At 42.9% G+C, this 24252-nt stretch overlaps 1 pseudogene; it reads right to left on the bottom strand.

Annotated features, from left to right (window-relative positions):
* Nucleotides 1–356: 356 nt before the first annotated feature.
* On the bottom strand, nucleotides 357–5286 carry LOC100441501 (protein ILRUN-like; annotated as a pseudogene).
* Nucleotides 5287–24252: the final 18966 nt, after the last annotated feature.

Here is a 24252-nt window from a genome sequence, read left to right as displayed (position 1 = left end):
AGTCTGGCAACAGACTAAGACTCTGTCTAAAAAAAAAAGTCTGTTCTGCTTCTTCCTCTTTTGGGATGGGGGCTCAGAACTGGGGTCCTGGGCCATGTGGTCTGCAATCCAGAGGAACCCCTTTCCTACCCTCTGACCCCAGAGCCAGGTCTTCTGTCTTTTGTTAATTTTTCTTGTTGCTGACACCTGTTTAATTTTTTTTTTTTTTCGTACAGATGGGGTCTCCTGATGTTGCCCAGGCTGGTCTCGAACCCCTGGACTCAAGTGATCCTCCCGCCTTGGCCTCCCAAAGTGCTGGGATTAGAAACATGAGCCACCTTGCCTGGCTTGGCCCCTGTTTAAGGCTGCCTGAAGGACTAAGGCCTGTGGAGGCTTACTACTGATAAGCTGTTTGCGTGACCACTGGGGGACAGATTTACAGAGTTCTGTGAGTCTATTCTGATCTTGTTCTGTTGGGTCAGGAGCAGGAGCCCTTGTGTTTTCGCTGATTGGGTGGAACCCGGATGCCCCAGGGTCTTTTAAGTTGTTTTCATCTGATTATTGGTTCTTTTGGGAAGAGGCAAACTGACTGAAGTTTCCTTCTACCTTGGGATGCAGTGGTGCATTGAGCTGCGTTTCAAAAGATGACGGCAGCTGCATTACTCCTAAAAGTCCACCCACCTTTACACTGAGAATCTTCCTGGTAACAGCTCCATAGCAGAGCCCTGTAGCGGTGCACATTCACCACTGTCCCTGATACATTCCTGCTCTGCTGGAGCTGCACATCTGGACGCTGACATCTGCAATTTTGAGGGGCTTCTAGTGCTCTCACTATCACCACATTCACACGTCCAAATTGGTCTCCCCCGACATACTTAAGACGAACCCCTGGAAGCCAGGCCTCTGTCCCAGAATTCTGGATCTACCATGATTTTACAAACTAAGTATCAGGAGGTATTGACTCTGCTTCTCCTTTGGTGACATCTTCAACAAAGGACATAGAGGGCACACTGATGTTTGGGCTATCAGAGTCACAATAGGCACCAATTGCTGTTAGGTTCCAGTTGGTCGTGTCCAGGAAGAAGGTGCCGTCATCAGGGTTGAGCTGGAAGCCAAGCAGCCACAGGAACTCAGAGATGAGCACGTCCTTGTCGGTGGTGCCCAGGCAGCCAAAATTCTGCACCAGCCCTGGGTCCAGGCCCACTCAGCCACTCACTCGCGCTCGTACTCTCTGCTTCCCCAGCACCACCACGAAGCCTCTGGCTTCTCATTGTGGTTTTTAGTACACATGCGGCTTAGTACACATTTCCATCACCACTGTCAATGTTGAGTACTTTTCACATGCTTATTGACCATTTAGAGATTCTCTTTTTGCAATACAGTCGGTGCTCTGAATCCACAGATCCGACCAACTGCAGATCGAAAATATTCAGAAAAAAAAATCCAATAAAAATGACAATACAACAATAAAAAATAATACAAATAAAAAACAATACAGTATAACAACTATTTACACAGCATTTACATTGTACTAGGTATTATAAGTAATCTAGAGATAACTTAATGTATGTGGGAGGATGTGTGTAAGTTATATGCAAATACTACATCATTTTATATAAGGGACTTGAGCATCCATGGATTTTAGTATCCACGGGTCCTGGAACCAATCCCTGGCAGATACCAAGGGATGATTGCACTTATTCAAGACTTCCATTTTTTTTTTTCTTTTTCTATGAGGTTGTCTTAATTTTTTCTTACTAACATTAAAGTTCTTTATTTTTTGGCCCGGCACAGTGGCTCACACCTGTAATCCCATTACTTTGGGAGGCCGAGGCGGGTGGATCACCTGAGAGTTCGAGACCAGCCTGACCAATATGGTGAAACCCCATCTCTACTAAAAATACGAAAATTAGCCAGGTGTGGTGTGGGCGCCTATAATCCCAGCTGCTCTGGAGGCTGAGGCAGGAGGATTGCTTGAACCTGGGAGGCGGAGGTTGCAGTGAGCCAAGACTGTGCCACTGCACTCCAGCCCGGGTGACAGAGCGAGACTCCGTCTCAATAAATAAATAAACAAAGTTCTTTATTTTTATTTTTTATTACTGTTTTTTGAGATAGGGTCTCTCTCTGCCAGCCAGTCTGGAGTGCAGTGGTGCGATCATGGCTCACTCCAGCCTTGACCTCTTGGGTTCAAGCAATTCTCTCACCTCAGCCTCCAAAGTACCACATGTACACCACCACGCCTGGCTAATTTTTGTATTTTTTGTAAAGACGGGGTCTTGCCATGTGGCCCAGGCTTGAAGTTCTTTATGTTTTCTGAATATGAGTTATGTTTTGATTATAGGTGTTGCAAATATTTTCTCCTATTCTGTGGTTTGCTTTCTTACTCATTTTTAAAACAGCTTTATTAAGATGTCATTCACATGCCATACAATTCACTCGTTGAAGTATACAACTCAGTGGCTTCCAGTATATTCACTGTTATGTGATCATCACCATGATCAATTTTAGAATGTATTCATCACCCCCAAAACAAACCCCACACTCCTTAATCATCACCCACCCCCGACCCACCCATTACTTCCAGGCCTAGGCAAACATGAATCTACTTTCTGGCTCTACAGATTTGCCTATTTTATTTTATATTATTTTATAGACAAGGTCTCCCTCTGTCACCAGGCTGGAGTGCAGTGGCATGATCATGGCTCACTGCAGTCTCCTGGGCTCAAGTGATCCTCTCACCCCAGCCTCCCAAGAAGCTGGGACTACAGGTGTGCACCACCATACTCAGTTAATTTTTTTTAAATATATTTTCGCAGAGTCGGGGTCTCTCAATGTTGCCCAGGCTGGTCTCAAACTCCTGGCCTCAAGTGATCCTCCTGTCTTGGCCTCCCAAAGTGCTAGGCTTATAAGCATGAGCCACAGCTCTGGCCTCTTTCCAGCTCCTCATTAGGACACACACTGTTACTGTAAACCTTATGAGCCTTGGAAAGACAGTTTTTTGGGAGGTGGGGAGGGAAGGTGTATCCATAGCAATCACAGGGATCGTTATGTTGTGGGGAGTATGTGCTCTTCATTTCACTAAGTACTGTCAGCCTTCTCTCCAGACGGCTGTGCCACTTTGCACTTACACCAGCAGGACCTGAGGGCTCTCCACCATATTTGCCAGAACTTGATACCATCTGACTTCTGATTTTAGTGAAGTGGTATCTGTTGTTTTGATTTGCATTGTTCTCATTACTGGTGAGATCAAACCTCCCTTCAAATGCTCACTAGCCAGGTATGTTTCCCCTTCAGTGAGTTGTCTATGAAATCCTTTGCCCATTTAAAAATTGGGTTTTCTGGCCAGGAGCAGTGGCTCATACCTGTAATCCCAGCACTTTGGGAGGCTGAGGCAGGTGGATCATCTGAGGTCAGGAGTTTGAGACCAGCCTGGCCAACATGATGATACCCTGTCTCTACTAAAAATACAAAAAATTAGCTGGGCGTGGTGGCAGGCGCCTGTAATCCTAGCTACTTGAGAGGTTGAGGCAGGAGAATTGCTGAACCCAGGAGATGGAGGTTGCAGTGAGCTGAGACTGCGCCACTGCACTTCAGCCTGGGCAACAGAGCGAGACTCTGTCTCGAAAAAAAAAAAAAAGTTGGGTTTCCTTTTCTTCTCTTGCTTATTTGCAGCAGTCCTTGAATGTTCCAGCTATGACTCTCTTCTTGGCTTTGCACAAGTTTCTCCCAGACTGTCACTAGTCTGCTTGCCTTGTCTACGGGGCACTCTATTGAACTAGAGTGTTTTCAATGCTTAAATCTATTGATTTTTTTAAAAATGCCCTTAAGCATTTTTAAAAAATCTTGTTTAAGAGATCCTGCCTGCCCCCAAGGTTGTAATAGTAAGTGACTACATTTTCTCCCAGTAATTTTGACCCCAGAACCTTTCTTCATATTCTCTGGACCCCAGGGTCTGTCATTAGCACCCTCCCCTGCATCTCTAACCCTTGCTTTGGATAATCCCTTCACCTTTACCTTCTTGCTCTAAAAGAATCCCAAGTCTCCCTGTGAGCGCTGCTCCTGGGGCAGTCCTGTCAAATGGCTGCTGCCTTTTCTGTCATGCCCTTGAACCCAGGACTACTGACTGCACTCTACAGCACCTCGAGGTAAATTAGGAAAAGGCGTCTCTTCTGGTTGGCTGACTCCCAAGCACAGGGGCAGTGAGGGGAACATGGACTGGATTTCTGGCCCTCTCTCTGGGGCCCCCTGTGAAGGGCACATCCCTGCCTGTGTCCCTACCTGTACCTCTGGTCTGAGGACTGGGTTAGACACCCTACTTCCCTCCACACAGGGTTCCTTCCACTCCCCCACCACCCAGCACACACACACACACACACACACACACACACACACACACACACACACACACCCTGCTCATCTGAAACACATAAGATCAAGGCCGGGCTCAGTGGCTCATGCCTGTAATCCCAGCACTTTGGGAGGCCAAGGTGGGCTGATCACCTGAGGTCAGGAGTTTGAGACCAGCCTGGCCAACATGGTGAAACCCTGTCTCTACTAAAAATACAAAAATTAGCCAGGTGTGGTGGTGGACGCCTGTAATCCCAGCTACTCGGGAGGCTGAGGCAGGAGAATCCCTTGAACCCAGGAGGCATAGGTTGCAGTGAGCAGAGATTGTGCCACTGCACTCCAGCCTGAGTGACAAGAGGGAAACTCTGTCTCAAAAAAAAAAAAAAAAAAAAAAAAAGGCCGGATGTGGTGGCTCACACCTGTAATCCCAGCACTTTGGGAGGCCAAGGTGAGTGGATCACCTGAGGTCGGGAGTTTGAGACCAGCCTGACCAATGTGGAGAAACCCCATCTCTACTAAAAATACAAAATTAGTCAGGCGTGGTGGCACGCGCCTGTAATCCCAGCTACTCGGGAGGCTGAGGCAGCAGAATTGCTTGAACCCAGGAGGCGGAGATTGCAGTAAGCTGAGATCGTGCCACTGCACACCAGCCTGGGTGACAGAGCGAAATTCCGTCTCAAAATAAATAAATAAATAAATAAATAAATAAATAAATGAATAGATCAGGCTAACTTCTCATTTCCTCTCCTTATTACCATCTACCATCCTCAAAGTACCCTTATTCATTGAAATGTTTAGCACCTCCTGTTGTACCATCTCTCTCCTTCTCCCTCCCACTTCTCCAGTGTTAATCTTGGTGATTTCACTTCCCATGTAGATAAAACATTCAACATGCTGGCTTCTTAGTTCTTTGCCTTTTTTACTTTCAAGGATTTCTTCCTCCACTTCCACTTTAACCATTTTCTCCTGTGGTTTTATCCCAGCCCTTGTCATCTTTTACCTTAAAAGACTGCTTTTTTAAGCTCTACACTCTCTGTAAAACTCATATTGTATTATAAATTTATATTAAAAATTATAGGTCTATACAATTTTCTACTTAAACTTTCTGGGTAAGATTTTAAAGAATAACATTTCTCTAATGACTATTGATCATAATATTAATGTATTATATTTTAATATTTACTTAATTTTATTTTTTTACAATCACATGCTTTGAGGATTTTGAACAAAAACAATACTGAATTTAAAAATTTATCTGTTTATCCAAAGACTTGTGAATAATTGAGGTTCAACAGAATATTATCTGTGATAAAAAATAAATAGTTTCATAGATAAACTAAATGTATACGTTAAACTTTTTAAAAAATGCATCCATATGTAGGTATAAAACCTAAAAAGCAAAGGGAAAATTTTGTCCATATCTCAAAAGTGTATATTTTTATATACTCCAACCTGTTTTACTCATATAAAACTCTATCTACAAATAGGCATTTTCTCCTATGTTTCCCTAAGGGTATATTAAGACTTTTATTTTTTCTTTTTAAAATAACTAGTATTGTGTTAAATGATGCTAACAATGAAAAGGATCTAGACCTAGACACTGTAAATCAGTTCCAAGATATTTGAGCCTAAAAGAAAAGGAAAAAGAATTTATGGCTACTGCACAATCCCTACATGAACTCTAACTCTATTTTTGTCTAATTGTAAAATACACTGATTCTTTCTTGAGCTCAAAATGTTATTAGTTACTAGTAAAATAATTAATGTGTTATTGGTTTGGATCTTATAATTTTGCCATGTGAAAGTGTGATTGTGTTTTAAAATTAAGGTTTTCAAAGATCTAAATAAGATAATAATTTAATATATTTTGCTATAACAATCTCTCTTATACATATGTGTGTATATGTGTGTTTGTCTTATATCTCTAGAAAGAACTAACTCTAATTTTTGGAACCCTTTATTTTTAAATTTATGTCATAAACCACATTCATTTACAAAGTTTCACATCCCATGTTACATATGTGTGATTGTGTATACATAGAAGAGGTGTACAGGAATAGGTGGAGCAGGACTAAAAAGAAACAACAAACAAACAATGAACAGGAAAGCTCTGATAGTTCAGAAGTGGGGGAAAGATGAATGTAAAGTTTATTCTGTTTTTAACTGAGACGGAGTCTCACTCTGTCACCCAGGCTGGAGTGCAGTGGCACAATCTCAGCTCACTACAACCTCCGCCTCCCGGGTTCAAGCGATTCTGCTGCCTCTGCCTCCCGAGTAGCTGGGATTACAGGCATGAGCCACTGCACCCAGCCTGATATGGTTTGGCTGTGTCCCCACCCACATCACATCTTGAATTGTAACTCCCACAATTCCTATGTATTGTGGGAGTAATCTGGTGGGAGGTAATTGAATCATGGGGGCAGGTCTTTCCCGTGTTGTTCTTGTGAGAGTGAACAGGTCTCATGAGATCTGATGGTTTTAAAAATGGGAGTTTCCCTGCACAAACTCTCTCTTTGCCTGCTGCCATCCACGTAAGACGTGACTTGCACTTCCTTGCCTTCCGCCATAATTGTGAGACTTCCCCAGCCACATGGAACTGTAAGTCCGTTAAACATCTTTCTTTTATAAATTGCCCAATCCCAGGTATGTCCTTATCAGCAGTGTGAGAACGGACTAATACACAGCCTAACAAGAATTCTTATGTTTGAATCTTGCACATTTAACCAGCATTGAACCAGAGACAGGCTGATCCAAACTCATCCATGATTCTTGTACAGTATAGCCCATGTTTTCCACCGTGTCATAAAGGAGATAGGTAAAGGAGATTTTTTTTTCACGTTTGCAACTAAACTTGTCTGCCAAGTAAGGACTAGTAGCCAAAAACCTCTTCCAAGTATAAATTGTAGGTTATTGGAACTCTATTACCTTCAAACTGAAAATAAACTCAAGCACTTGGATCAAGCTACACAAGTGTTTCCACAGTAGAATCAGGAATTATTACAAATACCTAGCACCAAGTAGAGATATGCATTAGAAGGCTACCCAGGACAGCTATAATATTACATTTCATTATGAACTCACCGGTTGTATTATCAGGGATGATATTATGTTTTATTCCAGGATAAAACAAACAAGTAACTATAGTTTTAATCAACAGTTTCAGTTAAGGCTTTATAAAAGGACTTTATGAAAGCAAAAGGATAACACAATTAGATGCTGTCAGCAAAAGACTTTTGAAAGATTTCCATCCCCCAGTCGGGATGCATTTGTCCTTTGATGGTATCAGGGCCACAAACTTCACTGGCCACATTATAAAGGGGATCTGCATCAGCAGGACCTTTGGAATACAAAGTAGGATTTCGATAAATAAACAGAACACATCTTTCACAGGAGCCTAATTTGGATGGTCAGATGCTTTTTAGCTCAGTCAACAAAAAGATGGAATCCTCCTTCGGCAGGGTCAGAACCCCTTAGATATTCTCTGCAGATATTTATTAAATATAACCAGTTTAATTGATGTATTGAGCATACTCTTGCATGTGGTTTTGAGCACACTAAAACGTTTTGTTTGAATATATTGATTATATTTGAATATAATCACTATATTCACAAGAATCTTAAACCAGTCCCTGAGAACCCTGAGACACAATGTTCCTTAAAACAAAACTGCAAATATATTCACTATACATTTTTTTCTTATGCTAAAAAATGGAAGAATTTGGAAACCACAAATAATAAATAAAATGATTACCTATAGGAGAGGAAGGAGACAGGACGGAATGGGGTAGAAGCTATACTTCCTGGAGTATACCTTGTTTTGTACATTTAACTCTAGAATTATGTGAATGTTTAACATAAGAGTAAAACAAACTGAAATCAACACGTATCAGTAATTTGTGTCTTTCTTTTTTCTTGATCAGTATATCTAGAGGTTTATCAATTTTATTGATCTTTTCAGAGAACCAGCTTTTGGCATCATTGATTTTTCTCTAATGTTTGTTTGTTTCTTACTTTATTGATTTCCTCTCTTATCTTATTTCCTCCCCTCTACTTTCTTTGAGTTGAATTTGCCCTTCTTTTTCTAGTTACTTAAGGTGGAAAGTTAATTTTAAAAATTTCATCTTTTCTAATGCTGATATTTGCACATCTATGAATTTCCCTCTAAGAATAGTTAGTCTCCGTGTGTGTGTGTGCATGCTTGCTTGGGCATGTGTATGTGTGTGTGTGTGTTTGATAAGTTGTTTTTGGTTTTGGGTTTTTCTTTTTTTTTTTTTTTTTTTGAGACCAGGTCTGGCTCTATTTCCTAGGCAGGAGTGCAGTGGTACAAACTCTGCTCACTATAACCTCTGCCTCCTGGGCTCAAGGCATCCTTTCACCTCAACCTCCTGAGTAGCTGGGACTACAGGGGCACACCACGACGACCGGCTAATTTTTGTAGAGATTGGGTTTCACCATGTTGCCCAGGCTGGTCTTGAACTCTCGAGCTCAAGCGATCCTCCCACCTCACCCTCCCAAAGTGCTGGGATTACAGGTGTGAGCCACTGCATCCGGCCTGTTTTTTGTTTTTAAATCACAAATTCAATTTCTTTAACAGGTACACCAATATTCAGATTGCCTATTTCTTCTCAATCCCTTTGGTAATGTGTGTTTTTTAATGACTTTTCAAAGAATGCCAGGATGTTTAAAGAGGTCTGTCTACTCTGGATGGCTAGAACTCAAACATCCCTGAGCTCTCATGAACCTCGGGATAGTTAGGCTTATAGCTCTCTGATAGTGGTTCTCTGCCTGCCTTCCATATCTGAAAACGACACATGTACGTAGCTTTAAGGGCCTGCTTCTCTCAGGGCCTCTCAGTGGGTAAAGCTAGGGAATAAAGTGTATATCTATATGTGCATATCTATATTCATTTTTATGTCTGTATTGAAAACCATGATTCACATAACACCTCCAGTTCCAATCCAACCCCACAATGTACACTGTAGCTTTCCCCTTTCCATATTTGTAACTGCCTTCTCTGACAATGAGAAACTCGGCTCTGTTGTCTTTGACATATTACATGATTTGATCAATTGCCTTATATGTAACCAGCCTCTGACTGCTGCCGCCTCCCTCCCCGCCCCCATGTGGATGCCTTCCTCTGTCCTCCCAGCAGAAGGATCACCTTCCCCACATGAAACTCTCCTCTCCCCTCACCTCATGCCAGGTTGTACTTGGCAGTCCCTTCACCCTGTTTAGACTCCAATGCCCCCCACCAAGCTGTCCCCAGTGGGTACAACTACTCACCCTGCTCATGCTCTCACTTTCCATATACACTGCCTCACTCTTTTGGACTCTCGGCCCACTTGGGCTCTGATTCCCCAAGCCAAGCTGCCCCTCCACGAGCTCCCTGCTCTGCCGGTCCAAGTGTCAGCACTGAATTTTTCTGAAAGGGGAAGGCTGTTAAACAATGTTTGATATGATTGGGTGTTAAGTTTCTTCCACTATAGTTTTAAATTCATTATTTCCAATTAGTAAGTAATTTTTGTATCTTGATCTTGTATCCAATGGTATTGACAAACTCACATTATTAGTTTTGATATCTTTTCTTTTTTTCTTTTTTTTTTTTTTTGAGATGCAGTCTCACTCTGTCTCCCAGGCTAGAGTGCAGTGGCATGATCTTGGCTCACTGCAACCTCCACTTCCTGGATTCAAGCAATTTTCCTGCCTCAGCCACCCAAGTAGTTGGGATGACAGGCGTGTGCCACCATGCCTGGCTAATTTTTGTTTTATTTATTTATTTATTTATTTATTTGAGACAGGGTCTTCCTCTGTGGCCCGGGCTGGAGTGCAATGGCATGATCTCGGCTCACTGCAACCTCTAACTCCTGTGTTCAAGTGATTCTCCTGCCTCAGCCTCCTGAGTAGCTGGTATTATAGGCATGCGCCACCACAGGCTGGCTAATTTTTGTATTTTTAGCAGAGACGGGATTTCACCATATTGGTCAGGCTGGTCTTGAACTCTTGACGTCAGGTGATCCGCCTGCCTCGGGCTCCCAAAGTGTTGGGATTACAGGCGTGAGCCACTGCGCCTGGCCTAATGTTGGTATTTTTAGTAGAGATGGGATTTCACCATGTTGGCCAGGCTGGTCTCAAACTCCTGATCTCAAACTCCTGATCTCAAGTGATCGTCCCGCCTCGGCCTCCCAAAGTGCTGGGATTACAGGCGTGAGCCACCTCACCCAGTGGTATCTTTTCTTTCTACTACATTTTATTGGTGGCTGCTGGTGGTATATAGAAAACTATTCGTTTTTTCTTTTAATAGAGACAGGGGTCTTGCCATGTTGCCCAGGCTGGTCTTGCTGGGCTCAGGCAATTCTCTGGCCTTGGCCTCCCAAAGTGCTGGAATCACAGGCGTGAGCCACCATGTCCGGCCTCTTTTTGATATTTCAACAAAATATTTATACCACAGAGCAGAGAAGAAGCAAGAAAGCACAATGAGCAATGCGCATAGGTCCTGGCCCCATGTCAGGCATTGCAGGGAAACTGCTGTTAATGCATCTGGCCTGTGCACTTGCCATTTATGTCCTTTGTGGCCTTGCTTGGGTAGGGGAATCTGGACATGTAGAGAAAAGATATATCACAGCTGAAGGGGGCTGGGAGGACTTTTTTTTCCATGGGGACACTGAATAAACAATATGTTGTGTGCCTGCGTTTTTGATTGTGACACACAGAAGGGCAGGGGTGGAATTTTCCACTTGTAGTGTCATGTCGGTCCTTAAAAAGTTTCAAATTTTGGAGCATTTTAGATTTCTTATTTTCAGATCAGGGATGCTCGACTCATGTTAAAAATGAATAGTGGGACAGGCACGGTGGCTTATGCCTGTAATCCCAGCACTTTGGGAGGCCAAGGCAGGTGGATCACCTGAGGTCATGAGTTCGAGACCAGCCTGACAAATACAGTGAAACCCATCTCTACTAAAAATAGAAAAATTAGCTGGGTGTGGTAGCAGTATGGTCCCCCCATACCAGAGGGCAGGGAACTGGTCTAATTCCTTGCTGTATTTCCAGCACCTAGGAGAAGGGACAGTTAAATGCTCATAAATATGTTAAAATGAATTAATGGAACAACAGTTGGCATGGGCCTTGAAGGATAAGAATACACTAGACAAAGTAAAAGAGGAACAAACCGGCTGGGCACGGTGGCTCACGCCTGTAATCCCAGCACTTTGGGAGACTGAGGAGGGCAGATCACAAGGTCAGGAGTTCAAGACCAGCCTGGCCAAGATGGTGAAACCCTGTCCCTATTAAAAATACAAAAATTAGGCCGGGCGCGGTGGGTCAAGCCTGTAATCCCAGCACTTTGGGAGGCCGAGATGGGCGGATCACAAGGTCAGGAGATCGAGACCATCCTGGCTAACACGGTGAAACCCCGTCTCTACTAAAAATACAAAAAAATTAGCCGGGCGTAGTGGCAGGCGCCTGTAGTCCCAGCTAGTCGGGAGGCTGAGGGAGGAGAATGGCAAGAACCTGGGAGGCGGAGCTTGCAGTGAGCCGAGATTGGGCCACTGGACTCCAGCCTGGGCGACAGAGCGAGACTCTGTCTCAAAACAAAAACAAAAACAAAAAACAAAAATTAGTTGGGCGTGGTGGCAGGTGCCTGTAATCCCAGCTACTAGGGAGAATTGCTTGAACCCAGGGGATGGAGGTTGCAGTGAGCCGAAATCGTGCCACTGCACTCCAGCCTGGGCGACAGAGTGAGACTCCATCTCAAAAAAAAAAAAAAAAAAAAAAAAGAAATATCAAAAAGACTTGCAGATCTCCCTGTGGGTAACAGTAAGAAGAAAAAGAGGATAGGCCAGGCGCAGTGGCTCACACCTGTAATCCCAGCACTTTGGGAGGCCGAGGCGGATGGATCACCTGAGGTCAGGAGTTTGAGACCATCCTGGCCAACACAGTGAAACCCCGTCTCTACTAAAAATAAAAAATTAGCTGGGTGTGCTGGCGGGTGCCTGTAATCCCAGATACTTGGGAGGCTGAGGCAGGAGAATCACTTGAACCCGGGAGGCGGAGGTTGCAGTGAGCCGAGATTGCGCCATTGCACTCTAGCCTGGACAACAAGAGCGAAACTCTGTCTCAGAAAGAAAAAAAAAAAAAAGAAAAGAAAAGAAACGAAAAAGAGGATGTATTTATGTTTATCTATAGCACAAAAAGTCAAGCTGTTGGAGGAACTGTACAGCAGTGTGTGTGAAATATCTTCCAGAAGAGTGTGGTCTTGGAATGACCACCATATAGGACCTGAAGAAACAGAAGGATAAACTGTTGAAGTTTTATGCTGAAAGTGATGAACACAGGTTAATGAAAAATTTTAAAAACACTGCATAAAGCTAAAAATGAAGATCTGAATCATGTATCGAAAGAATGGATCTGTCACTGTCACAGTGAACACAGGCCATTTCATGACATGCTGATCATAAATAAGCAAAAATCTATCATGATTGGCTGGGCGTGGTGGCTCATACCTGTAATCCCAGCACTTTGGGAGGCCAAGGTAGGTGGATCACTTGAGGTCAGGAGTTTGAGACTAGCATGGCCAACATGGTGAAACCCTGTCTCTACCAAAAATTAAAAAAAAAAACAAAAAAAACCCATCTCTACTAAAACTACGAAAAAACCTCATCTCTACTAAAAATATAAAAATGTAGCTGGTACTACAGGTGCACTCCTGTAGTCCTAGCTACTTGGGAGGCTGAGGCAGGAGAATGGCTTGAACCCAGGAGGCAGAGGTTGCAGTGACCTGAGATCTGCCACTGCACTCCAGCCTGGGTGACAGAGTAAGACTCCATCTCAAAAAAAAAAAAAAAAAAAGATTTATCACTATCAACTGAAAATTGAAGGGAACTATGCATATTCAACAGGCTGGTTCCAGAAATTTAAGGAAAGACACGACATCATATATTTATTGTGATGATAAAGCATTTGCTGATCACAAAGCAGTGGATAAATTTATTGATGAGTTCACCAAGGAAATCACTGATGAAAATCTGTGCCTGGCACGGTGACTTATGCCTATAATTCCAGCACTTTGGGAAACTGGGGGTGGGGGGGGTGCGGATAGCCTGAGCTCGGGAGTTTGAGACCAGCCTGGCAAACATGGTGAAACCCTGCCTCTAAAAAAAATACAAAAAAATTAACCGGACATGGTGGTGCACGCCTGTAGTCCCAACTACTTGGGGGGGCTGAGGTGGGTGGATCGCTTGAGCCTGGGAGGTTGAGGCTGCAGCAGTGAGCTGAGATGGTGCCACTGCTCTCCAGCCTAGGCAACAGAGCAAGACTGCAAAAAATAAATAAATAGAAAAAAAGAAAACCTAACGCCACAACAAATGTATAATGCTGATGAAACATCATTGTTTTGGCATATTATACCAGAAAGACAATGACTACAGCAGATGAGACAGCCTTTGCAGAAATTAAGGATGTCAAGGACAGAATAGCTGTGTTGGGATGTGCTAACGCAGCAGGCATGCATAAGTGAAAACTTGCTGTGAGAAGCAAAAGCTTGCATCCTCATTGTTTTAAAGGAGTGAATTTTATTTTATTTTATTTTTTTATTTTTTGAGGCAGGGTCTTGCTCTGTCACCCAAGCTGGAGTGCAGTGGCACAATCTCAGCTCACTGCAACCTCTGTCTCTTGAGTTCAAGCGATTATCCCATCTCAGCCTCCCTAGTAGCTGGGACTATAGGCACACGCCACCAGTCCTGGTTAATTTTTGTGTGTGTGTATTTTTGGTAGAGATGGGGTTTCACCATGTTGGCCAGGCTGGTCTCGAATTCCTGACCTCAAGTGATCCACCCTGTTTGGCCTCCCAGAGTGCTGGGATCGCAGGCATGAGCCACCTCGCCCAGCCAAAGGAGTGAATTTCTTACCAGTCCTTTATTATGCTAACAAAAAGGCATGGAAAGCTAGGCATAGCTGCACATGCATATAGTCTCAGCTACTTGAGAGGCTGATGTGGGAAAATCGCTTGAGCCTAGTTCGAATCCAGCGTAGGCAACATACTGAGACCCTTTCTCTTAAAAAACAGTAACGACAAGAGGCATGGCTCACCAAAGACATATTTTGTGATTGGTTTCACAAACATTTTGTGCCAATGGCTAGTGCTTATTGCAGGGAAGCTGTGCTAGATGATGATTGCAATATTTTGTTATTCCTTGACAGCTGTTCTGCTCATCCTTCAGCTGAAGCTCTTACCAAAAATAGTGTTTATCAGCCGGGCGTGGTGGCTCATACGAAAAAAATATTTTTTGTATTTTTTTTGTAATCCCAGCACCTTGGGAGGCCGAAGTGGGTGGATCACCTGAGGTCAGGAGTCCGAGACCAGCCTGGCCAACATGGTGAAACCCATCTCTACTAAAAATACACACTCACACACACACACACAAATAGTGTTTATGCCATGTACTTTCCCCCAAATGTGATTTCATCAATTCAGCCATGTGACCAGGATATCCTTAGATCAATGAAGAGTAATTATGAAAACACTTTCTTGAAAAGTATGCTAGCAGCAGTGAACAGAGGCATGGAGAAGGAAAGTTTTCAAAAGGAGTTTAGCAGGAAGGATGCCATATATGCTATTGCCAGCACTTGAAACAGTGACTAAAGACACAGCTGTGCACGCCTGGCAAAATCTCTGGCCTGTGACTATGTTCAGTGATCATGGTGAACAAAGTGGTGACTTTGAAGGATGTTTTTTTATGTCAGGTGAGAACAAAAATAATGTTTGACCTTCTTACATATGCCAAAAATATATCTTCAGAGTCTGTCAGTAACCTACAAAAGTGGATATCAAGGAAATTTTTAACACTGCTAATGAACCTCCCGTTGTTCATTCATTGACCGATGGTGAAATAGCTGAAGTGGTTCTGAATCAAGGTGATTGTGATAGTAGTGATGAGAAAGATGATATTGGCTAGGCATGGTGGCTCACGCCTGTAATCCCAGCACTTTGGGAGGCCAGGATGGGTGGATCACCTGAGGTCAGGAGTTCAAGACCAGCCTGGCCAACATGGTGAACTCCTGTCTCTTCTAAAAACACAAAAAATTAGCCAGGCATGGTGGCGGGTGCCTGTAATTCCAGCTATTGGGTAGGCTGAGGCAGGAAAATCACTTGAAGCTGGGAGGTGGAGGTTGCAGTGAGGTGAAATCATGCCATTCCATTCCAGCCTGGGCAACAAGAGCAAAACTCCATCTCAAAAAAAAAAAAAAAAAATGACTATAGACAACATGGTGAAAATATGTGATGGGCTTATTGGACGACTAGAGCAGCATACATTCATAACCGAACAAAAAATCGTGTGAGTTTGTAAAATCAAAGAGAGATTTCTAAGACAAAGAACTGTTGTTAATGAGGCAGATGACTCCGGAGGAAACATTTTAAAAAAGCCGTCCAACAGAGTGCCTCCTTATCCCTAGAGGACCCACTTCCTGGTCCCTTAACTGCTTCTGATGTTTCTTCTCATCTAAAACAATAAAATGCGACATACAATAACCTTTTAATCAAAACACAGCATCGTAGGTGGAGACTGAATGTTACCGTTAGTTGCTGTTGTTTCACAGCTGATACAGATTCTGGTGATGCTACGATGCTGCCTAGTTACCGGGAACATGTTATTTTTTTTCATTGTATTAATAGTGTGTCATATATATATTTTTTTACTGTTAAGTACTTTTGTGTGAATAAGAAAAGACTGCTTATCGGTAACATAAAAATTCCGTCAGGAATGGCAGTGATGCCAAACAACCACAGTATCCACATGGGTGGCTGAGAGAGTGACACCTTTGCTTTTTATGGTTCAATATATAAACTTTGTTTCATGCACAAAATTAATAAAAATATTCTATGAAATGATCTTTAAGCCATGTGTATAAAGTGTATATGAAACATAAATGACATTCATGTTTGGCCTTGGGTCCCATCCCCGATGCCGATATTCCAGAATCCAAAAAAACCCCACCAAAATCCAAAACACTTGTGGAACCCAGGCATTTCAAATGAGGGATACTTAACCTACATACTGTCCTGTATCTAGCTGCATTACTAGTTTTACTTATTACAGGGTTTTGTTTTCTTTTCTTTTGTTTGAGACAAAATCTCACTTTGTCACCCAGGCTGGAGTGTAGTGTCGGGATCATGGCTCACTGCAGCCTCTACCTCTCGGACTCAAGTGATCCTGCCACCTCAGCCTTGCAAGTAGCTGAGACCACAGGTGTGTGCCACCACGCCTGGATAATTTTTGTAGTTTTTGTAGAGACAGCGTTTCGCCATGTCGCCCAGGCTGGTCTTGAACTCCTGGGCTCTAGTGATCCACCTGCTCCGGCCTCCCAAAGTGCTGGGATTATAGGGGTGAGCCACCATGCCCAACCTACAGAATTTTAAAGTTGTTTTTCTTGGAGTGATACAAATAATGACAGCTTTATCTCATCTTTTCTAGTATTTATACTTAAAAAATATTAATGAATTAGCTAGAATATCCAGTACAATGGTTGCTTTTTTTCACTGCTGTATCCCCAGCACCTAGAACAATGCATGGCATACAGTAGGTGCTCAGTGAATACTTACTGAATGAACAACAACAACAAAAAATAGATTTAGCTCATTCTTATTGTACTATTCAAATCCTCATTTATTTTGGGTTGGAAGTTCTGAATAAGTTTTTCCTGACAGCTGGCATTCACCTTTCAGGTTTATATATCTAAGAGCATAAATCAGCTGTCTATGTGTCTCTGCCCACAAGCTTCATGCATTATTCACAAGTTACTGGAAAGGGGAAGATAAAGGGCGGTTTTTATTGTACCAACATTGCTAGTGCTCAGGAGCCTTAGGTTAGAGAACAGGTTTGGATAGAGAGCAGGAAGTGCTGTGCGTAAGTAGGAGACACTTGCACTGTGTAGGAAATCAAAATATGCTAGCACAAAATGTGCCACTTTGGCATAAAGATTATTTTGAGCTGGAGGTAAATGAGAATCAACAGATGCAGAAAGAAGCCTTCCTGGAGCTTTCCTTATCTGACTAAAAGCAGAAACTTCTGAGAAAAGAAGACTGCCATAAATTCCCTCTCCCAGGGAAGTTTCATGGCCACGAGAAAGAGGGGAAATTGGCACTGAGATGGACTTGCACAAACAAACCTTATTCCATTAGTTTCCCCCATATATTTACCTTCCCACAGTTTGCTGCCCAGGGAAGCCTAAAACCTGTCTCCTTTGTCATGTGACTTCTCTAGAAATTTATTGTTTTTTTGCTAAGATGCTGTGTAAGCCCAAGTCGTAACCACCGATTTGAGTTACTCATCACCGAGGTTTCTTTCACATGATGTGCACAAGTTAATAAACTTGTTTGTTTTTCTCTTGTGAATCTGTCTTCTGTCAGTCTAGTTTTGCAGCGTCCCAGCCAGAGAATCTAGGAGGGTAAAGAACAAAACACTTTTCTTCCCTTAGAACTATAACATCCCAAAGTTTGGATTTGAATATTGAATTCAGCAGTTTACGTAGCCCTGCAAGACTTGTTGCATTGCTGAGTGACAACCTTTGGCCACAGGCAGTGGGAAATTGTTAAAGTAGAAAGACGCCTCCCCCAAAACAGGAAGTTTGTTAGGAGAAACAGTTGTCTTGAACTTGAGAAAAACTTCCACAGAATGTTCATTTTTTGTCTTCTTGATCTGATGATTTCTAAGGTTCTCCCACTGTAATGACTGTTTTATCTGCTAGTTCTCAAATTTCTGTTTTTCATGTATATACTTGGTGGGGTTTTTCTTATTTTTTTAAATGCAATCAGTTTTGTTATTGTTGTTTGTTTTTGTTTTTGCTTTTTTTTGAGACAGGGTCTCTGTTGCCTAGGCCCTCAACCTCCCAAGGATCAGGTAAACCTCCTGCCTCATCCTCCAGAGTAGCTAAGATTACAGGCATGGGCCACCACACCCAGCTAATTTATTATTATTTTATTTTTTGAGATGGAGTCTCGCTCTGTCGCCAGGCTGGAGTGCAGTGACGCGATCTCAGCTCACTGCAACCTCCGCCTCCCAGTGTTGAGCAATTCTCCCGCCTCAGCCTCCTGAGTAGCTGGGACTATAGGCGCGTGCCACCACGCCCCGCTAATTTTTGTTTTTTAGTAGAGACAGGGTTTCACCATGTTGGCCAGGCTGGTCTCAAAGTCCTGACCTCAAGTGATCCTCCCCCCTCAGCCTCCCAAAGTGCTGGGATTACAAGCATGTGCAGCCGTGCCCCACCAAAAATAATTGTTTTAAAGATTATTTTTCTTGTTTCTTTTCCTATCATCTGCTGAATTTATCACATTTTCTTTGTCCCATTTTTTTTGCAGTTGTGGTTTGCAAGTTATATATGCTACTTATGTTATTCTGCTAGTTATCCTTAATTTTTCAATGTTATGCATGTGCTTACTGGAACAGCCAAATCATCGAATTAGTCTTGTTATGAGAAACAGAAGTCTCCTCCATCCTCCCTCTACCATCTCCTTCTCCCCTGAGGAAATCACTCTTATTCGTTTTTTTCTTTTTTTTTTATTTTGAGATGGAGTCTCACTCTGTCACCCAGCTTGGAGCGCAGTGGCACGATCTCAGTGCACTGCAACGTCTGCCTCCCAGGTTCAAGCAATTCTCCTGCCTCAGCCTCTTGAGTAGTTGGGATTACAGGCACCCGCCACCACGCCCGGCTAATTTCTGTATTTTTAGTAGAGATGGGGTTTCGCCATGTTGGCCAGGCTGGTCTCGACCTCCTGACCTTCAGTGATCCATCCGTTTTGGCCTCCCAAAGTGCTAAGATTATAGGCGTAAGCCACCGTGCGCGGCCTCTTTTTGGTTTTTGAGACAGAGTCTTGCTCTTGCCGCCCATGCTGGAGTGCAGTGGCGCCATCTCGGCTCAATGCAACCTCCACCTCCGGGTTCCAGCAATTCTCCTGCCTCAGCCTGCCAAGTAGCTGGGATTACAGGCATGCGCTGCTACGCCTGGCTAATCTTTTCTATTTTAGTAGAGACGGGGTTTCACCATGTTGCCCAGGCTGGTCTAAAACTCCTGAGCTCAGGGAATCCACTTGCCTCGGCCTCCCAAAGTGCTGGGATTACAGGCGTGAGCCACTGCGCCCGGCATAGGCCTCTTATTCCTTCTGATGATTCTTCTCATATTTACTCCTTTATCTCTAAATATTACACATATATTGCTACTTCTTGATCATTTTTAATTTTAGTTATCATCTGTTGATTTTCCACCATAGAGGATGAAGATTGAACTCTTTCACTATCGGTGCACATTCACACACATACACACACACACATGCACCTCCCCAATTCTCCCAAACTGGTAGGAGAATGAATGAATAAATTTTGGTACATTTGCACAATGGAATATTATACAGCTTTGAAAGTGTATGAATTAAAGAACCAGGGAACAGCAAGTATGAATCTGGATGGTATCATAATGAGTGGAAAAAGAATGTCTCAGGTGACCACACAGAGTGATACCCTTTTTGTAACATTCTAAACCACGTGAAAGGAAACGATTCATTGTTCAGGCCCCCATATGTGTGATGAAGCTATTTTTAAAAATCAAAAGGGCCTGATGCTGTGTCTCACTTAAGGCCATGAGTTCAAGACCAGTTTGGGCAATATAGCAAGATTCCTTCCTACCAAAAAAAAATTTTTTTTAATTAGCTGTGTGTGGTGGTGCACACCTGTAGTCCCAGCTACTCTGGAGGCTGAGGTGGGAGGATTGCTTAAGCCCAGGAGGTGGAGGCTGCAGTGAGCTGTGATCACACCACTGCATTCCAGTCTGTGTGACAGAGTGAGACCCTGACTCATAAAATGAAATACTTAAAAAAAAAAAAAAGAAGAAGAAGAAACACTAAATTTAGGATGGTGGTTATCTTTAGTTGGGGGAGGCTGGGAGATGGGAAAGGCAAGAAGTCCATGGATATTATTGGCTAGTTGGGTTGTGGATTCAAATGAGGGTTCATTATATAAATAAATACATGAATAAATGCATACATAAGCAAATCAAAGTAAACAAAACGAAAGAGATAAAGCATGAGCTAAACAATGATAATGTGTTCTTAACTACACAGACTTCACAGCAGTGCTGTGCATCATATAAAAATTCTGGAAATTTCTATCAAATTAAGTTGCTTTGAAAATAAACTTCCCCACCTCCACTTTCTGTTTCTTCTTTCTTAACTGCTTATTATTTGACCAGTGGACCTCCTGTATTGATTTTTTTTTTTTTTGGTGACGTCTTGCTCTGTCGCCCAGGCTGGAGTGCAATGACACGATCTCGGCCCACTGCAGCCTCTGCCTCCCAGGTTCAAATGATTCTCCTGCCTCAGCCTTCCAAGTAGCTGGGACTACAGGCGTGTGCCATTATGCCGGCTAATTTTTTTTTTTTTTTTTTTTTTTTTGAGATAGAGTCTCACTCTGTCGCCCAGGCTGGAGTGCAGTGGCGTGACCTCAGCGGTGATCTCAGCCCACTGCAACCTCTACCTCCCAGGTTCAAGTGATTCTCCTGCCTCAGCCTCTTGAGTAACTGGGATTACAGGCATGTGCCACCACACCCGGCTAGTTTTTGTATTTTTAGTAGAGACGGAGTTTCACCATGTTGGCCATGCTGGTCTCGAACTCCTGACCTCAGGTGATTTGCCCACCTTGGCCTCCTAAAGTGCTGGGATTACAGGTGTGAGCTACCATGCCAGGCTTTATTTTATTTTCTATTTTCTCTTCTATTTTCCATCTCTTTGTCTCTGTCTCTTTGCTCTATTTTCTGGGAGATTTCCTCCACTTCAATTCCAACTCTTCATTTCTACTGTCATGTTTTCAATTTCCAAAAACTCATTTTTGAAAAATTTCTGAATGTTCCTTTTCTATGGAATCCTTTCTTTGCAGTATATCTGCCTCCAACTCCTGCTCTAGGGCTCAGTCTTCCTGGGTGTGCTGCATCATTTACCAGTCGTCCATCTATTTACTGTCTTACTATCGTCCTCTCCACCATTCTCCACTTCTTTATGGGTATATGTCTCTTAAATGATACTTTACCATAATTTAATTGTTTTTTCAGGAAGTTCTCTACCCTGAAATTTTTATATAAATATTTACAATTGGCTGGGTGTGGTGGCTCATGCCTGTAATCTCAGCACTTTGGGAGGCTGAGGCAGGCGGATCACTTGAGGTCACAAATTTGAGACCAGCCTGGCCAAAACAGTGAAACTCCATCTCTACCAAATACACAAAAATTAGCTGGGCGTGGTGGCATATGCCTGTAATCCCAGCAATTCGGGAGGCTGAGGCAGGAAAATCGCTTGAACCTGGGAGGCAGAGGTTGCAGTGAGCCAAGATTGCACCATTGCACTCCAGCCTGGGCGACAGAGCAAGATTCTGTCTCAATAAATAAATAAATAAATAAATAAATAAATATTTAGAATTATATTTATATATCAACCTCTAGATTCTAATAAGAATCTATATCATACCTTCAAATAAAACAAGAAATGTTTTACTCTCTTTCTTCCCTCTTTCATTTATTCTCCTCTTCCCACCTCCCATGTTGAAATAATCAGAGATTCCCATCGCAGAGTTTTGTTTTGTTTATTTTTAATCCACACCTTCTTGGACATCAAAAAGTTTTACTGGCTTCTTTACCCACCACTCCTTCTTATATCTCACATTTCCCTCTCCCTCTTGGATTCTGTATTATCTATTGCTGCATTAAAAATTATCAATATTTGGCTGGGGGTGGTGGCTCATGCCTGTAATCCCAGCACTTTGGGAGGCCGAGGGGGGCGGATCACCTGAGGTTGGGAGTTCGAGACCAGCCTGACCAACATGGAGAAACCCATCTCTACTAAAAATACAAAATTAGCCGGGTGTGGTGGTGTGCGCCTGAAGTCCCAGCTACTTGCGAGGCTGAGGTAGGAGAATCACTTGAACCCAGGAGGTGGAGGTTGCAGTGAGCCAAGATCACGCCACTGCACTCTAGCCTGGGCAACAAGAGCGAGACTCTGCCTCAAAAAAAAAAGAAAAAAAAAAGTTTTAGATCTCAAAGGTCTGAAATGGACCTGTTTTGTTCTCCCACTTGGTGGATAGTATATGATATGTAGGGATAGATTTCTGGGCTCATAATGCTTTTCCCCCTTGGAAGGCCGAGGTGGGCAGATCACCCGAGGTCAGGAGTTTAAGACCAGCCTGGCCAATGTGGTGAAATCCCGTCTCTACTAAAAATACAAAAATTAGCTGGGCATGGTGGCAGACGCCTGTAATTCCAGCTACTCAGGAGGCTGAGGCAGAAGAATTGCTTGAACCCGGGAGGTGTAGGTTGCAGTGAGCCGTGATTGCACCATTGCACTCCAGCCTGGGAAACAAGAGTGAAACTCCATCTCAAAAAAGATAATAATAAAAATAAAAATAAACATTTTTCCCCTTCAGACTTTGTCATTATCTTCTTGCATCCAGTGTTACCAAAAGAAGAGCTGATGCCAATCCAATTTTTTGTCCCTTTTTAGTTGATCTGTTTTTCCTCTCTTAAGGAAGGATTTCTTTTAAAAAAATATTTTTAGAGATGGGTGTTTCACTATGTTGCCCAGGCTGGTCTTGAACTCCTGACCTCAAGTGGTCTTCCTGTCTCAGCCTCCCAAATAGCTTGGATTACAGGCGCATGCCGCCACAACCCACTCCAAGACTTATCTTTTATCTCTGATATTGTGAGATGTCACCACACTGTCACTGGGTACAGTTCATTTGTTGTTTTTTTTTCTTCTTTTTTTAATTGACAAATAAAATTATACATATATGGTGAGCAACATGATGTTTTCAGATATGTAAACACTGTGGAATAGCTATATCAAGCTAATTAATGTACGCATTACCTCACATACTTATTTGTACTGAGAACACTTAAAATCTATTCTCTTAGCAATTTTCGAGTATATAGTATGTTGCTTTCAACTATAGTCGGCAGGTTGTACAATAGGTCTCTTGAACTTATATTTTCTGTCTAACTGAAATTTTGTATCCTCTGACCAATATCTCCCTAGTCCCTGGCAAACACTATTCTATTCTCTGCTTCTATGAGCTTGACTTTTTTACAGTTCACGTACAAGTGAGATCATTCAGTATTTGTCTTTCTGTGTCTGGCTTATTTCACTTCACATAATGTCCTCCAAGTTCATCCATAGCAATATAGAAAGACTTCACCTCTACAAAAACATCGTTTCTTAATTAGTTGTTGCAAATGACAGGATTTCCTTCTCTTTAAAGGCTGACGGGTGCAGTGGTGCCTGCCTGTAATCCCAGCACTTTGGGAGGCCGAGGAGGGCGAATTGCTTGAGCTCAAGAGTTTGAGGCCAGCCTGGGCAACATGGTGAAACCCTGTGTCTACAAAAAAATACAAAAATCAGCTGGGCATGGTAGCACATGCCTGTAGTCCCAGCTCCCTGGGAGGCTAAGGTGGGAGGACTACTTGAGCCTGAGAGGTCAAGGCTGCAGTGAGCTGTATTTGTGCCACTGCACTCAGGCCAGGGTGACAGAGTGAGACCCTATCTCAAAAAAGAATAAAAAATAAGAAAGAAAGAAAGAAAGAAGGAAAGAACGAAGGAAGGGAAGGAAGGAAGGAAGGAAAAGAAACGAAAGAGAGAGAAAGAAGAAAGGCTGAATAGTATTCCACTGTGTATGTATACCACCATTTTCTTTTTTTTTTTCTTTTTCTTTTTTTTTGAGACAGAGCCTTGTTCTGTCACCCAGGTTGGAGTGCAGTGGCACGATCTCGGCTCACTACAACCTCCACCTCCTGGGTTCAAGCGATTCTCCTGCCTCAACCTCCTGAGAAGCTGGGACTACAGGCACATGCCACCATACCCAGCCAATTTTTTGTATTTTTAGTAGACATGGGGTTTCACCATGT

This window comes from Pongo abelii, chromosome 16, assembly GCF_028885655.2.
Source record: "Pongo abelii isolate AG06213 chromosome 16, NHGRI_mPonAbe1-v2.0_pri, whole genome shotgun sequence".
In the NCBI taxonomy this organism is placed as follows: Eukaryota; Metazoa; Chordata; class Mammalia; order Primates; family Hominidae; genus Pongo; species Pongo abelii.
Note: the sequence above shows the minus strand (reverse complement) of the source record. Positions and strands in the feature narration are given on the sequence as shown.